Genomic DNA, 15524 nt, shown 5'->3' on the forward strand with positions numbered 1-15524 from the left:
AGTCATCTGTTGATATAAAATGTACAGTCTTAGGTTAGGGAAGCATTTCAGCTTCCTTACGTATTTCTGGAATGATTTGGGAAGTTAGTGGCAAGTTAATGTGATAGTGCAGGTTTGTTTAAATATTTCTAGACCTTATTATTTTGAGGACTGAAAGCTGCCAGATACTGCTGGCAGCTTAGTTAGGAGCTATGCCAAAGAGGATTTTGACTGTGCCATGAGGGACTGCCTGTTAAAGCAAAGTTGTAGTGAGTTAACTAGTACCCTGAAGTAGGTTAGCTGCATGGTAGTATTTTTTCTGCTATTTTTGTCAGTTAATCTTTATTTACTGTGAATTACTGTTGAGAAGATTGATGTATGTTTCTTTCTACCTGTTCATATCTTTAAATTCAGTCCCCAAATGTTTAGAATTTCTTAGAAGTTATTATTTATAGGTTCTCAAATGAGTTTATTTACCTTACTGTGTGCTTATTCTCACTGCTTTTCTCTGGTCAGCATAAAGAAGCAGAACATCTGAGTCATTGTTTTCTTTCCATTTTGTCAGTTTAGATTGTGCAGTACTAATACAGTTACCAACTATGTGCTGACACAAGCATCAGAGTTTTCTGCTCCCAGTTCATACCTCTCAACCTCTTAGAGCAAGAAATCTGGAAAAGCCATAAATAAAAGTGGGACAAAAGCCCAATAATAAGGACAATTTTTAAATATTACTCTTACAAACTTAGAAAGTTAATAGAATAACAGGTTTTGCATTAGCATGAATTTTTTGAAGGGTATGAAACCTGAAACTCAAATGTCTGTCATTAGTTTCTAACTTCAATTTTTAATGATTTGCCACTAATTTGTCAGAAAACCACAATTTTATGAAAAACAGACCAAATATATGAGGCAAAAATCTGGACTTTTTGTGAAAATCTGTCAAACCTCTGCAACAGGACAGAAGTTTCTTGTGCCTTGTGAAAACTATCAAGTCCTCATCACAAACTGCACGTTCCTCTTCTGAGTCCTCTTCTCATAAGAAGCTTTATGGAGTCTTTAGGAATACAAAGTAACTGGTTTGATAAGTAAAAATCATCATTTGAGCACATGAAGGGGTGGAAGAAGTGAATTCCCTGCCTTTCCCATGATTATCTCAAATTTAGGGAATGCCTAGAACTCATGAGGCTGCACAAGCATACCTCTCAACCTCTTAAGACAAAAATTTTGAATGAAGTAAAAAAAAAATCTATAATGCTTTTGTTTCACGACCATGTTTCAATATTCCTTGTTCATCACTGCTGTGCATTCATCAACTTGGATGTGTATTAGTTGAAGTATTTCAGAAGGCAAAGCAACTGATATATTTTACTTGTACAATATTTTCTGTGTATATTGGACTTGCATCAAAATGAAATAAATAAATTAAAGGGATAAAATAATGGGGCATCAAAGACCCAAAACTAGAGACAGGCTTTATTTATTGTTCTTATAAACTTAGAAAGTTACTAGAATAACAGGCTTTACATTAAATATTTTCAGAAGGATATGTAGTTTGAAAGCAAAATGTCTGTCAATATTTAGTGACTTCAGTTCTCACTGATTTGTCAGAAAACCACATATTTTATGAGGAACAGTCCAAAAATATGAGTCAAAAATCTTCTGCAAAAAGTTTGACAGTTGAGGCATATGAGCAGAGGAATTAATCAGGTTGACTGTTTTCACTCCCTTATAAATTTCAAAAGGTCAGATGGTCTCCCCAGAAGTCTTACTGGATTCTTTCTCCAAGAATGCATCCTAAAAGAAGTTATCAGGTTTATATGTGAAATCTAGTGTGGTAGACTGGCACATGGTGCTGCATGGTCCTCCAACATGAAGATGTGCAGTACTGCCAAAGACTGTCCCTGTGGCTGTGTTAAATACTAATGAGGCAGTCTGGGGGAGAGAAGCATATGCTAATAAGGCATGTGCTCTCTCCAGAATCTCCAGAAAGGCATCTACATGACTTAGTGATTCAAGAAAGTGCTCAGTGATATAGATCAGCACTGCCATCCCCACCAAATGTGGTTTTGAACACAGCCAAAAGCCTGTGCTCAATTACTGGACACAAATGTGGTGGAGGGAACCACTAGACACCAGGGCTTAATTTTAAAGTACAATAAAAGCACTGGCATTAAAATGAGGACTAGACACCAGGCTTTCGTCACTAAAATGCTGTACCAACACCAGTGTTAGTACTAGGACAAGTGGTGGGGGGGTGGACCACTAGACCACAAGGGATAAAGTGAAGGGCTGTAATGGCACATAAATCATAAGGATGATCAGGTGGTTGAGGAGACCACCAGATACCAGGCATTATTGTTTAATGTGCTGTAACTGGCACCAAACGTTACTACTAGGATAGGGGGAAGTGGAAGATACCCATTCTATAGAGCAATACTGGCACCAACATGGAATGCTTTAAGTGCCGTGATGTCATCAACTTTAGAATGAAGGTTGGGGGAGTCAGAAGATACACAAGACATCATGTATTACTCAAGTGTCCTAAGGCACAGACCTACATAACAGAGATGGAGGAATCACAGGACACATACTCTAAAGGACCATAATGGCATGAATAGCAGCATGGCACACACTTCCTAAGGATGATGGAGGGGTAAGGAGAACCACTAGACCTTCACCAGGCATGACTCTTTAAAGTACCTTAACAACACTGACAGTGTAATGGGAATCAATAAGAGTGGATACTCTATATACCAGAAAGTAATACATATGTGTCATAATGATACTGAAGTATTATGGAGGTGGGGTAGCCATGGGAGAGTATGGACAGGTTCAGTGATTGATGTGTGTGTACATGTGTGTGTGTGTGTGTGTGTGTGTGTGTGTGTGTGTGTGTGTGTGTGTGTGTGTGTGTGTGTGTGTGTGAGAGAGAGTGACTGGAGGGGGATTTCACTGCCTACAGAAGTAGTAGGTTACTACTGCGACATGCAGCTCAGCCAAGATCTGCACATTGTAGTAGTAATTGTGATGCAGGAAACAATCAAATTAGCCAATAATGAGGTTCTACCTTGTTGCAGCTAGCATGTTCCTAAATTGCAAATGGGGTGTGTTGTGCTTGAAGGTTCTTTCCTAGTTCAAACCATAGTAACTTCAATACATTCCTAGGAATGATTTGTATTGCCAGAATTTATATGATTTCAAAAATGAGAACAAATGAGTTAATAGTTATTTTTAATATCTCTGAACCAAAAGGTTAAACCCACTTGCTCACAGATCTTACATAAGCTCTATGTTGGAAAAAGGGCCTTTAAAGTTAAATAATCATAATGCAGGCAAATTAAGATTTCACTCAGTGTGTAACTTTCCATATCCAACATGGCTAAAATGCTGGAAAGATAAACAGCATAGATTATAAACTATAAGAGTGGGGCACGGAAGTAATAAAGAGAAAAGATAGGGGCTAATGATAGTTTATGTACATAAGTAGCATAGTTCATTTTGGTAAACAAAACAGTTTCACTTACAATATAGGAGATGTACCCCTCCAACCTGGCATTGTTGTAATGGATTTGGGCACTTTTGTTGATAATTGTCACTTGGCCATCATTTCTCGACAATAGGTTGGAAAGCTTTTTATCTGGTCAATTTCATTTCCAAGGGCATTTTCACTAGAGCCAAAGAAGTCTTAATTCCCCTTTACTCTTTTCTTATCAGACCCCCTATTGAATATAATGCACATTTTGACATGCATTTGTCTAAAATATCACACAATTTGAGAGACCTCAGAGACACATGACTAAAAAGATCAGTCATTTTAAAAGCTATTAGGAGATATGGAAATCTTTTTCCTTTGTACTCCCTGGTGTCTGATGGACCCTGACCCCCATCCCCATACTATCATCCTGGACTGCCAATATTAACATTTCATCTTTTGGTTTAAATTCACCTTTCTGTAACCACTCCTGTGGCAGATTGTGACCAACATGAGGTTGTTCCAAGAGTTTTCTGTACTTGTGACTATATTTATGCCTTTTCCCCATTTCTTGCCTTCTCTTCTCACCCTTCTCCTTATATTCTTTCTTTTGTTTTTTTTTTTGTTTGTTTTTTTTTGGCATTTTCATTTGCTACTTGATTTTATCTGCTTGTGGTTTGGTTTGCAATCCCACTTGACAATATGCTTCTGCTAAACTAAGCAAGGAGGTCATTTTAGACTTCTCTTCATGTTTTAAAACTTTCACTATATTTGGATCTGATGAGGTCAGCAGATATGTATGCAGTCCTACAACTGCAGATCTATACATGTAATCAATTTTGAGAAGCCCTATGCCTCCTTCAGAATGAGGAATATATAATCTTTGTATACACTGATTTTTTATATTATTTGATAAGCATGAAGCATTTTATTGCTCTCCAGTCCAACTAATCCAATACCTTTTGGAGACAGTCTCTCACCAGAAAATTTTACATTAGAACAGGAAGAGCAGATTGGTTTATATCCTGGACTTTGTTACTACATCATGGGGATGTTTACAGTATTAATTTTAGTCTTCTAAAATATTCCTTACTGAATTTTGTTTGCATTTGTTCATGTTTTATTGTCAATCCTTCATCAGTTCCCAAATATTTACATATTATCTCTTGCTCAGGTTCCTTTATATCACATTCCTACCCAGATGATATTTTCTTTATGCTGCAACTTTCCTGCTTTAAATGTTACTTTTACACATTTATTGAGATGAAATGCCATTCTTATTTCATCTGAGAAACTTTTGACCATTTCCAGTTGTGCTTTCAGTGCCTCATCTGATGAACTGTACAGTTTTAAATCATCTACAAAAAGAAGGTGAGAAGTCTTTACACTTTGTTGTTATCTGGAAGCCGAATTATAACCAAGATAGCTTAATCAGTTAAGGACAAGATAAAATAGCAATGCTGGCAAAGAGTCACACTGGAATATCACCCTTTGAATTCTTATCCTCGAGATAATAATTTGTCCTTTAGTGTGGCTTAGCTGCAAAGAGATTTGACTCTGTTTCACAGTCACTGTAATGTAATTGTTCAATGTAGGATGTATGTATCTTATTCAGGGTCTATATTATATCCTTGAAGAGTCATTGACCCTTAAACTGTGAAATCACAAAACAGCGAACGTTCACATGAGTGATTTCTTTCCCTGGGAAAGAAATCACTTGGCCATCCTTGTTATTTTACCGTTTTCCCCACAGTAGTGTGATCTCAGAGTTGGTATATTTAGTTGGGGGGTGGGGGGCACAGCCCCCCACATTGGGGGGTGTGGGGGGCACAGCCCCCCAGTTTGTAATGTTTGTAGTGATGTGTTTTTCTTTTTAGGGCAAGCAATTTCTTTCCCAGGGAGAGAAATTGCTGATGTGAACTTTCACTGTTTTGTGATTTTGTGGTTTAAGGGTCGATGAAGAGCCGTTTGATGGAATGCTTCTTTGAGGATATAATACATCTGTAAGCACTCCTTTATCCATGAATGTGAGATGCTGTCAAATGCTTTTTTATAATCTATGAATGCCATACTTAGAGCCTTCCTCTTTTTAAAATTCTCCATTATCGCCTTATTTTACAACAAATGATGCTTTTTCCAAATTACTTTCTTTTGTTACACTTTTGTTTTATTGCTACGATTGAGTTTTCTTCAAAATAATTATAACCTTTGTTGGCGTCAGTTCCAGGGTATAATATATATATCATTGGAAGGCAAGTTATTGGTCTATAATTTTTAGTATAGCTTGTAGGTTTTCTCTTAAGGAGGAGTATCATTTTTCCTCTTGTTTACCAGGCTGGTGTCTGTTTGGGGTGCTCACATAAGTAGTTCTTACTCAAGTAAAGATGTAAATACTTTAAGCCAGAAGTTAGATACTGCATTTGGGCCTACATTTATCCAGTTAGGTGTTTTTCTTAATTTTGTTTCAATTTCTCTGGCAGTTGCTTCATCCCATTTCATATCCTGTACATTTGAACTTCTTATTGTTTAATTTCTTCTATCCATTCAGCATCTTTGTTATGTTCCATAGGATCTTTAGAGATATTTCTCCAAATGTGTCTATTTCTTCTTTTTTTTGGTGGCTTCTCTATTCTTTTTGATTTGTTTCACAATTCTTGCAGAACTTTTTGGGTCATCAATGAATTGCTTAATTTGTACTTTTTCTTTATATTTATATGCATATATTCTAAGTTTTCTGCCTGTGCTGATATCATCAGTATATCATTTGCAATACTATATGATAGATCATAGTCTGTTTTAATACTGCACATTGCTTTTATCACGTCTATTTTTCTAAGTATTTTTTGTTGATCTCTTCCCTCTTCAATACTTTTCTAACAGTGACACTTCTTGTCTTAATTACTTTACAGTTTTTGCTAATCGATACTTCCATGATGACATTTGATTTCTTCTGTTTCTTTCCCTTATTGACCTGTATTTTTGTGGTAAGACTTTATCAGCTATTAATTTAGCTTCACAGAAATACAGCCTATTTACTTCTGTTATATCACATAAATTTCTGTAAATAGTCTTGATTACTGAATTCATTTGTGTTATCAGACTTCTAATATTTTAGGTCTTATTGACTTTCTGTAATCTATTTCTTTCATCACTCTTAATATGTCTATCCATCTCTATTAAATCAAGCAACTCTTCCTTTAGATCATTTTCTTCTAAACTGATGGTACATTCTTTGTTCTCTGTTTTCTGTGGGCATTCTGCAGAAATTTTTAGAATATCTTCTTTTGACATATTCTCTTCAGTTACATCCTGCGTCATCCATTGCTTTTTTCATATGGGACCTCACTGGCCTATTATTCCACAACTTTGCCACTGTTTCCTCTTCCTTCCCATGCTGTGCAACTCCAACTGAACTTTTGTACTGGTTTCTTACTGAAGGCTCCAGAGTATCTTCATACGGCATCTGATAAGATGCTTCCCGTCCACCTGTTTTTCCTTAAATTGGGGACTTACTATCATACTTCTCAACCTGGAATCATAAAAAAAATCTGGACAAAGGTCCATAAATAATAGGTATAACTCACCAAAAATGTGTATGTTTATTAATATAAAAATTGCATACATAATTATGTAACCCCACCCACTCCAGTGGAATTGTGGGATACCAACTTTTAAATGCAAACTGAAGGACAAAATATAAAACACAATACACAAAATAAATAGAAAAACATTTTCTTTTTATTTATGTTAATATCTGAATCAGGCCATAACACTGTTATAGTTACTCTCTGACTAATAAATAATTCTAAGCACTATCAAGTCTAAATTCAGTGATTATAGTGAATTGATACTGTACTAGACAGTTGTGAGTGGGACTGGGAACTATTATTTAGCACAGATAAAAACAACAGCTAAGGTAGTGTATGCATTGTATGAATAAATTACAATTTATCAAGTATCTATTACCCGAGTCTAATTGCATTGTATAAGAATAATAAATAAAGCAAAGCTGTAAAACGTAAGATGTAAATATGAGTATAAATTTACAAAAACATTAAAATGTGGCTAATCCTTGTAAACAACGTAAAAAAAGAAGTAGTTTTGGAGGGGTGGTGCCTAGATGGCCAACTAAGAGCAGTGAAGTTTGAGAGCTCCATAAACTAGTATAATAATATAGGAAAATCTTATTCTTTTCAAGTTTAAAATGCCAGAAATCTATAGATAAACTATTATACTACATAAATATCAATTTTGGTGGAGATATGCAAAAATTTTCCTGTCAGGTAACTTGGAGATATATTGAGTCACTAAATATGAACAACTCAAGGAATTCTCATCCAGATGCTGCTTTGAAAAAAGAACTGCAATTGATGACATCTACCTTACAGGAACTATTTTTGAAGATGGATGGCTTTAAAAATGACTTAGAAAACCTCAAATGAAATTCTCAAAAACAGACTGATACTCTTAAGGAACACCAATACAAACATAACAAATATAGAGACTTCTCTAAATGACATTGAAGGGAGACTCAAAGAGGAAGAATACCAAAATGAATTTCTGCTTAAATAGAATACATGGCTGCTTAGCAAAATAGATGACTTAGAAAACAGGGAAAGGAGAAACAACATAAGGATCTTTGGTCTGCCTGAAAACACTGAAGGTGAAGACATTATTTCATTCTTAACCACCTGGATTCCTGACTTTTTAGACTTGAAAGAGCGACTTTCATTTGGAATTGAAAGGGCACATAGACCACTGAGGAAACCTGTTTCTAAGTCAACAAATACTCCACCTAGATCCATAGTTATAAAATTTCTTTCATTTCTAGACAAGTAACTAATACTGAAATCTACTTGGAGAAAATCACCCTGAAAATACAATCAAAGCCTGATAAGGTTTGACAATGATTATTCTTCCAGAATACTAGAACAAAGGAAAAAAGTCTGGCCAATAATAAAACTGCTGAAACAAAATAACCTTAAAGCACAACTGGCCTTTCCAGCCAAGGTAAAAATACTGTTTGCCAATGAGATGAGAACCTTTAATGACTTAGAAGAAGCTGCTATATTCATCAAAAACAACAACATAGTGTCTATCCCAGAAGAAATGGAATGGATGGCCCCTACTCTTCAAAGAATAAAAGAAACAAATCCTTGGACTGATGCTAGAAAGAAGAAACAAAAACTGATTCCAAGATAGCTGTCCCAGAAAAAATAACTCTTACAACTACATTTCTCAAAGTATGAACTGATATGGTACATCACTTGTCATATGATTTTATTAAAAAAAGGAGGGTTTCTTAAAAAAATGAGAAACAGTAATTATTTATTCAGAATGTTCAAAGAGTCCAATAATTCTTAACAAACAAAGATAGGTCAAGATGGGTTACTATTTACATTATATATAAGCCAAACAAAGCAACACATAATACAAACATAGAAGTTTCTATTCCCCTACTTGAACTCAATGAATACTTATCTTGTTCATTTTTCATTGATTTTACTTATAATAATTTAAGTAATTAATTAATTAACGAATTCAACATGGTACCATTCATCAGAGTTCAGACTCAAATGTAACAAATTAACATCATATATAATAGCAGTAACAGTAGAATGTAAATGCTGTCATGGAGACTAATGCCTTCTTCAATTAAAGAATGATTTAGAAATGTCATGTATATCCTGGTTAGATAATTCTAGCAACCTATTAGTATAAATGTCATCTTTATTCTGTCTAAATATAGTTAATATCAATTATGGCAGGTATCACAGCTACGAGTGCTGTTTGATCAATCCTGATATCGTGTACATGGATACAGCTGTGTCTGGCAGCTAGTACAAATGTCATTATTGTTCTGTCTAAACATAGTTAATATCAATTATGGCAGGTATCATAGCCTCGGGTGCTGTTTGATCAATCCTGATACGGTGTGCGTGGATGCAGCCATGTCTGGCAGCTAGTACAAATGTCATTATTATTCTGTTTAAACACAGTTAATATCAATTATGGCAGGTATCATAGCTTCAAGTTCTGTTTGATTAAGCCTGACATGGTGTGTGTGGATGCAGCTGCGTCTGGAAGCTGTTGTATGTTGCCGTTTGTGTCTCCGGGAAGCTGTGGGTTGTGGCTTGTGATCGAAATTTACTGATGCTTGTGTATTAGAAAGAGACATTTGGTGTTTTAGCCTGGATCCAGGGGAAGGGGGTAGATAAAAGTGTGATTTTGGATATTTTGGAAAAGAATAGTTTGTTTATACATCTGCTGAGTGACAGGTGGGAAGGCTGGAAGAATATGTTATCTCTTGTTGTGGCGGCTTGTTGGGAGTTTTTTTTTTTTTGATCTGTTTGCTCTCTGTTCTTTTCCTGACTGCTGCCTCACTAAATGGGAAGGAATTTAGGCTTGAAGTTGCAGTGAAGTGAAGCTTTTCTTCAGGTGCATCGCAAGGCTCTGATGTGCAGTACACAGACACAATAACAGAAACAGATGCTCCCAGGTTGCTATGGTAATGGAGACAGAGTGGCAATAATGCTTAATGGCTCTGAGGAGCCACTGAGATGATTCTCGGCAATGAAGTTTTTGGTTTAAAAAAATATAATAAAAGGGCTGTTTTAAACCAGATGTACACATATTGATGGTCTCCCAACACTTCGTTTACCTCATTAAGTTGATTCTTGATAACAAAAATAAATGCATAAAATAATAAGCTTAATTTTATATTTAAAATGTATTTTGGTCCAAAAACATTAAGGACTTACATAAGAGTGGAAGTCTGAGTCATTGTGAAGGACTAACAGCAATTGGTCTTGTGCAGTACCCTTTGCAGTGGTCTGGGAGGTGAGCTTGCTTGGACGTGTTGTGCATATGGAGATAACTGATTCTAGGGGTGTTTGGGGTTGCCGGGAAGGTCTAGAGAGTCATTAGATTTCCTTTGTGGAAATATTTGTGGAAATGGAAGGTGTGTTGAGTGGTTCACTGGCAGAGTGGTCAATGCATGGAACAGGCTGGTAAAATGCAACAGGACAAATATTGGTTTGGATATTTTAAGAACAGCCTGGAAACACACCACATGAACTAGTGAATGGTTTTCTGGCAAAACTGGATGGGCATTGTTGGGCTTGAAGTACTGATATGTGTGTATGTAAGGATGGAAATATACTTATAACAAATAAGAAACTAGAAGGGTCTCATAATTTAAAGTCTATGGACTGCATAAACATGCTTGGAAGGAGCTAATAATAAGAGTAAGCATTACAGCTTGTGGTCTCTCAAATAATTAAGCAACAGCCAAAAAAAAAAACACACACACACACACACACACACACACACACACACACACACACACACACACACACACACACACACACAGTAGTTATGTAATGTATGATTTTAGTAAATCTAGAAATAAAATATATAATCATCCTATAAGATGAAGCAGTCTGTTGAATTTAGATATTAAAGCCATGTTTTAATAACATGGGCTTGTGTATAATAACACTACTGTCTTAACTTGTCATAAATGACATACACTATATTGAACATCAAGGGGAAGCATGAGGATTTTCTTATATAAGTAAATATGCATAACAAGTCATGTAATTGCTTTTACTTGAATTCTAATTTTTGTAAACATCTTGGCCATATATAATACTTAAGTGGTTACCGAGGTAACTGATGCTTTATACATGACATCAAACTGACAAAATTATTCAAGAGAAACAATAGAAGCCTGAACTTGAAATGTCACAGAATGTAACAATCATATTCTAAACAAATAGTAATAAATTAACAATAGACTCTCAGTTTAACAACATGGGGTTGTGTATAATAACACTACTGTTTTAACTTGTCATAAATGACATACACTATATTGAACATCAAGGGGAAGCATGATGATTTTTCCATATAAGTAAACGTGTATAACAAGTCATAGAATTGCTTTAACCAAAATTGTGGTTTTGTAACCCATCTTGACCATACATAATACTTAAGCTGTTACTAAGGTAACTGATGTTTTATACATGACATCAAACTGACAAAATTGTTCAAGGGAAAAAATAGAAATCTGAACTAGGAATGTCACAGAATGCAACAATCACATTCTGAACAAATAGTATTAAATTGACAATAATCACTCAGTTTAACCTTTGCTGATTATGCAAACTAGAATGTTGCCATTTAAGTCTAAAAACGTTCAGTATATGTCATAAAATGGCAATTTATAAATATGGAAAGGGAATTTGTAATAATTAATCACAATAAGTGAATTTTTTGCTTTTTATCTATAATTTCACTCATTTTATAAAAGCAAATGACAGATATGAAAATCCTTATGTGTAAGAAATGGGGGGAAGAGGGATGCACTGATAATTAAAATGTACTAACGTTAATCAATGTTCACATAAAACAAACTTGATGCTTTAAGTAAGTTAGAAACAAACAAAGTGGTTACTTAAATGCGGGGAACAATGAAATATAACTTCTGATATATCCAGTAAAATAAATTGTATTATAAACATTAGGTATAAATATTATTATCATCTATTTATATTAAGTAATACGTTTTGAAAGAATTCATCAATAAGGCTGAATATGTTAAATAACTGTGTGATATAATCTTTTACTGAGGTTTTATATATGATATATCCTACTTTACTATGATTGAATTGCTTGTCATCTATCTTTCATGTAAATATTAATTGCCTATACAATAAGTAGACATTTATATTGTTTTAGAATTCTGTCTAATCTACAATAGTACTTTATCTGTTCAAAATAATATAACTATTGCTTATTCCTATTACAAATATTCTCCATATGCAAATTCAATTTATGGAGCTTAGATGTTCTGGATTGTCAAGGTATGAGTGATAATCTGATGGACTTAGGTTTATCCATCAGATTAGGAATGATTTTCATTCCATGGCTAGTGGGGATCTTAGTTTTGTTAACATTTATTCATTTAAATTTATTTCATAAAAACATTTTTAGTATGCCTGACCAAAACATTACTTTGCTGGTAAACACTCAAAGTATAAAACTGATAATTTCCTTTAAAAGCTCAAACATATACTTTATAGTTATCAGAGGAAAATGTTTAATAGTCACAATAAAACAAAAAAATACATAGTCTAAATAACCTGAGATGGATTTAACTTTATTATCTTTAAATACCAATGGCTTAAACAATCCTAGCAAGAGATCAAATCTACTGAAATATTGAAAACTGAACAAAGCACAAATTGTCATCTTCAAGAAGTTCATTTCAAAACAAATGACAATTACAAATGGAATCATAAGGAATATTTGATATTGGCACAATCTACTTATAAGACAAAGACAAAAGGGGTAACAATTTTATAGAAAAGAAATGTGATTAACCCAGAAATCATTTATAAGTATGAAAATAAAGAAGGCTTTTTGGCATTAGTAATAATTAAATATAAAACAGAATATGGACCATAGCCAATCTATACTAGTTCCCAGGCATTGGAACAGGAACTGTTAAATACACTTGGCTTTCATTTCCAATATCTAAAAAGGCAACTGAATATTAGGAGGATATTTTAACTGTATATTTGATATTTCTTAAACTACAAATAAAAGACTGATGTGTACATCTGCTGTATCAAAAGCTTTAAACAAATGAGTAGAATCATTTCATCTTGCAGATACTTTTAAATTTAAAGAAGATAAATCTTTGTTGTATTCCCATCAAGATCACAGATTTGGCACCCAAACTAGAATAGATAAAATATTTGCTGCCCATGACTTCTACTCTAAAATCATTAATTTCTCAGTTCTCAAGACCACAATTCATTAATACTAAAACATCAAAATGGGTACAAACCATTAATCTTTAACTCCAGAATTCTAGCATATATAACTAAAATTATAGAGTTCAAACCCTGGTTATTACCTGAATTAAAGTTCTTCTTAGATATTAATTACACCACAGAGATAAATGAAATAATGATATGGAACTCATTAAAAGCTTACATATATATGGTAAAACCCTAACGTGGTATAAAAAAGAATCAGAGAATGGGATTCTGAATTATTAGATCTACAAACCAAACTTTCATCAGTAAAAGCTAAAAAAATCAAAATCATTTGGAGATGAAAAAGAAAGTAGAAGTATTAAACAATAAATACAACAAAATTCTAACACATAAAACTAGTTTAGCTTTGAAAAACTAAAGATTAATACATTGGCCACTTCTCCCAAATATCTACATAATTAATCCATAAGAATCAAAATACAATCAAAAGCTAATAAAATTAAAAGTATCTTCCATGAAAAGAAAGGGAAAAATGTCTGAGATATAGGTGACATTCTTGATGCCTATAGAAATCACTATATGGAACATTTCCAAACAAAAAATATACATATTGATCAATTAAATCTAGATGAAAAATGTTCTAATATAAAAAAAAAAACAGAAAAATGAAAACTAGATCTGCAAGCACCCATATCCTATAAAGAAATAACAGATACAATAAAAGTGGGTAAAAATAATAAGCTCCATGCATAGATGGCATACTTATGGAATATATAAACTTTTTCCTTCAAAGATACTATCTCTCTTCCATAAAACTCTATTAGAAATTCAGTCACAAGCTTTAATACCACCCTCTTAGAGATATTCCTTAATCACACCAATCCTAAAGGAAAACAAATCCCAACACTTCTATATCTCATATAGAGCTATATCATTATTAAAGAATGACTATAATCTCTTCATGACAATATTAACTAACAGAATGAAAATACCACTATCCAAAACAATAAATAATGTCCAACTGGATTTATATATCGTAGACACACACATGACAATATTAAAAGGATAATTTCTCTAATAGATTATGTTAATAAAGAAAATAAAGAAACATTCATAATTGCCGTAGATATAGAGAAAGCCTTTGAGTCCCTAAATTGGTACTATTTATTCAAAATCCTAATGCTATTTGAATTTCCTGCATCCTTTGTTCATCTCCTAAAGAATATATATACAAATAATTTAGTGTATGTCAAGTTAAGTCCTTTTACCTCTGAATCTATACATATAACAAAAGGCACCAAACAAGGATATCCCATGTCACCAATTCTATTTGCTCTGGCTATTGAAATATTGGCAGATTCAATTTGTAACAATATAAAAATCAAAGGAATAGATGTTTATGAACAATACAATTCTAAAGTAATGCTATTTTCTAATGACATATTACTAACATTATTTAATACAAAAGAGACATTAGAAGAATTAGATATATTAATTGACAAATTTCACATGACTTCAGGACTCAATTTCAATAAATCAAAATCAAAATTCTTATTTTTAAATAAAAAAAGAACTGCAGACTAAGGAGGATTACATCACAGGGAAACAAGAATCTACCTTAAAATATCTAGGAATTGAGTTATGCAAGGAAATAATGAATTCGTCTCAAAAAAACTACAATAATATCATCAACCCAATTAAAATCTCTGGGGAAACATGGAACAAAGTAATATTAACATTTGAAGATAGACTACAGTTAATAAAAGTTGTTTTACTGCCCAAAATCCTATATATAGCCTTGGCAATACAACTGTGACCAGAAAGGAATATACCTAAAGAAATAATTTCATGTCTAATAAAATGTTTATAGTTTCCCAAAAGAAACAGAATAGCTTTAATACATCATATCAGACCACGGAAATAGGGAGGATTAAACTTTCCTGATATAGAAACATATGTAAAAGCATCAATATCTAAAACAATCTCAGATTGGATAAGTCCAAATTACTCTGCAAATTGGAAAGAATTACTAACTGTAATATCAACAAATTAATTTGATTTACAAAAAAATAATTCAGATAACAGATAAAAACAACTTGCCATGGTACATATTATGTATTAGTATGCAATATAACATAACTAAACCCACTAAAACTTGTATGATTAATTATTACATTGACTCATTTAGGAAAATTATTAATGCAAATATAGATTTAAAAATCTGGTTTAATCTTTTAACACCATTTATAGTCACAAAGAACTTATTAAAGAAATTATTAATTCCTGGG

This window comes from Protopterus annectens, chromosome 7.part0 (genome assembly GCF_019279795.1).
Source record: "Protopterus annectens isolate FY-2018-M chromosome 7.part0, PAN1.0, whole genome shotgun sequence".
Taxonomy (NCBI): Eukaryota; Metazoa; Chordata; order Ceratodontiformes; family Protopteridae; genus Protopterus; species Protopterus annectens.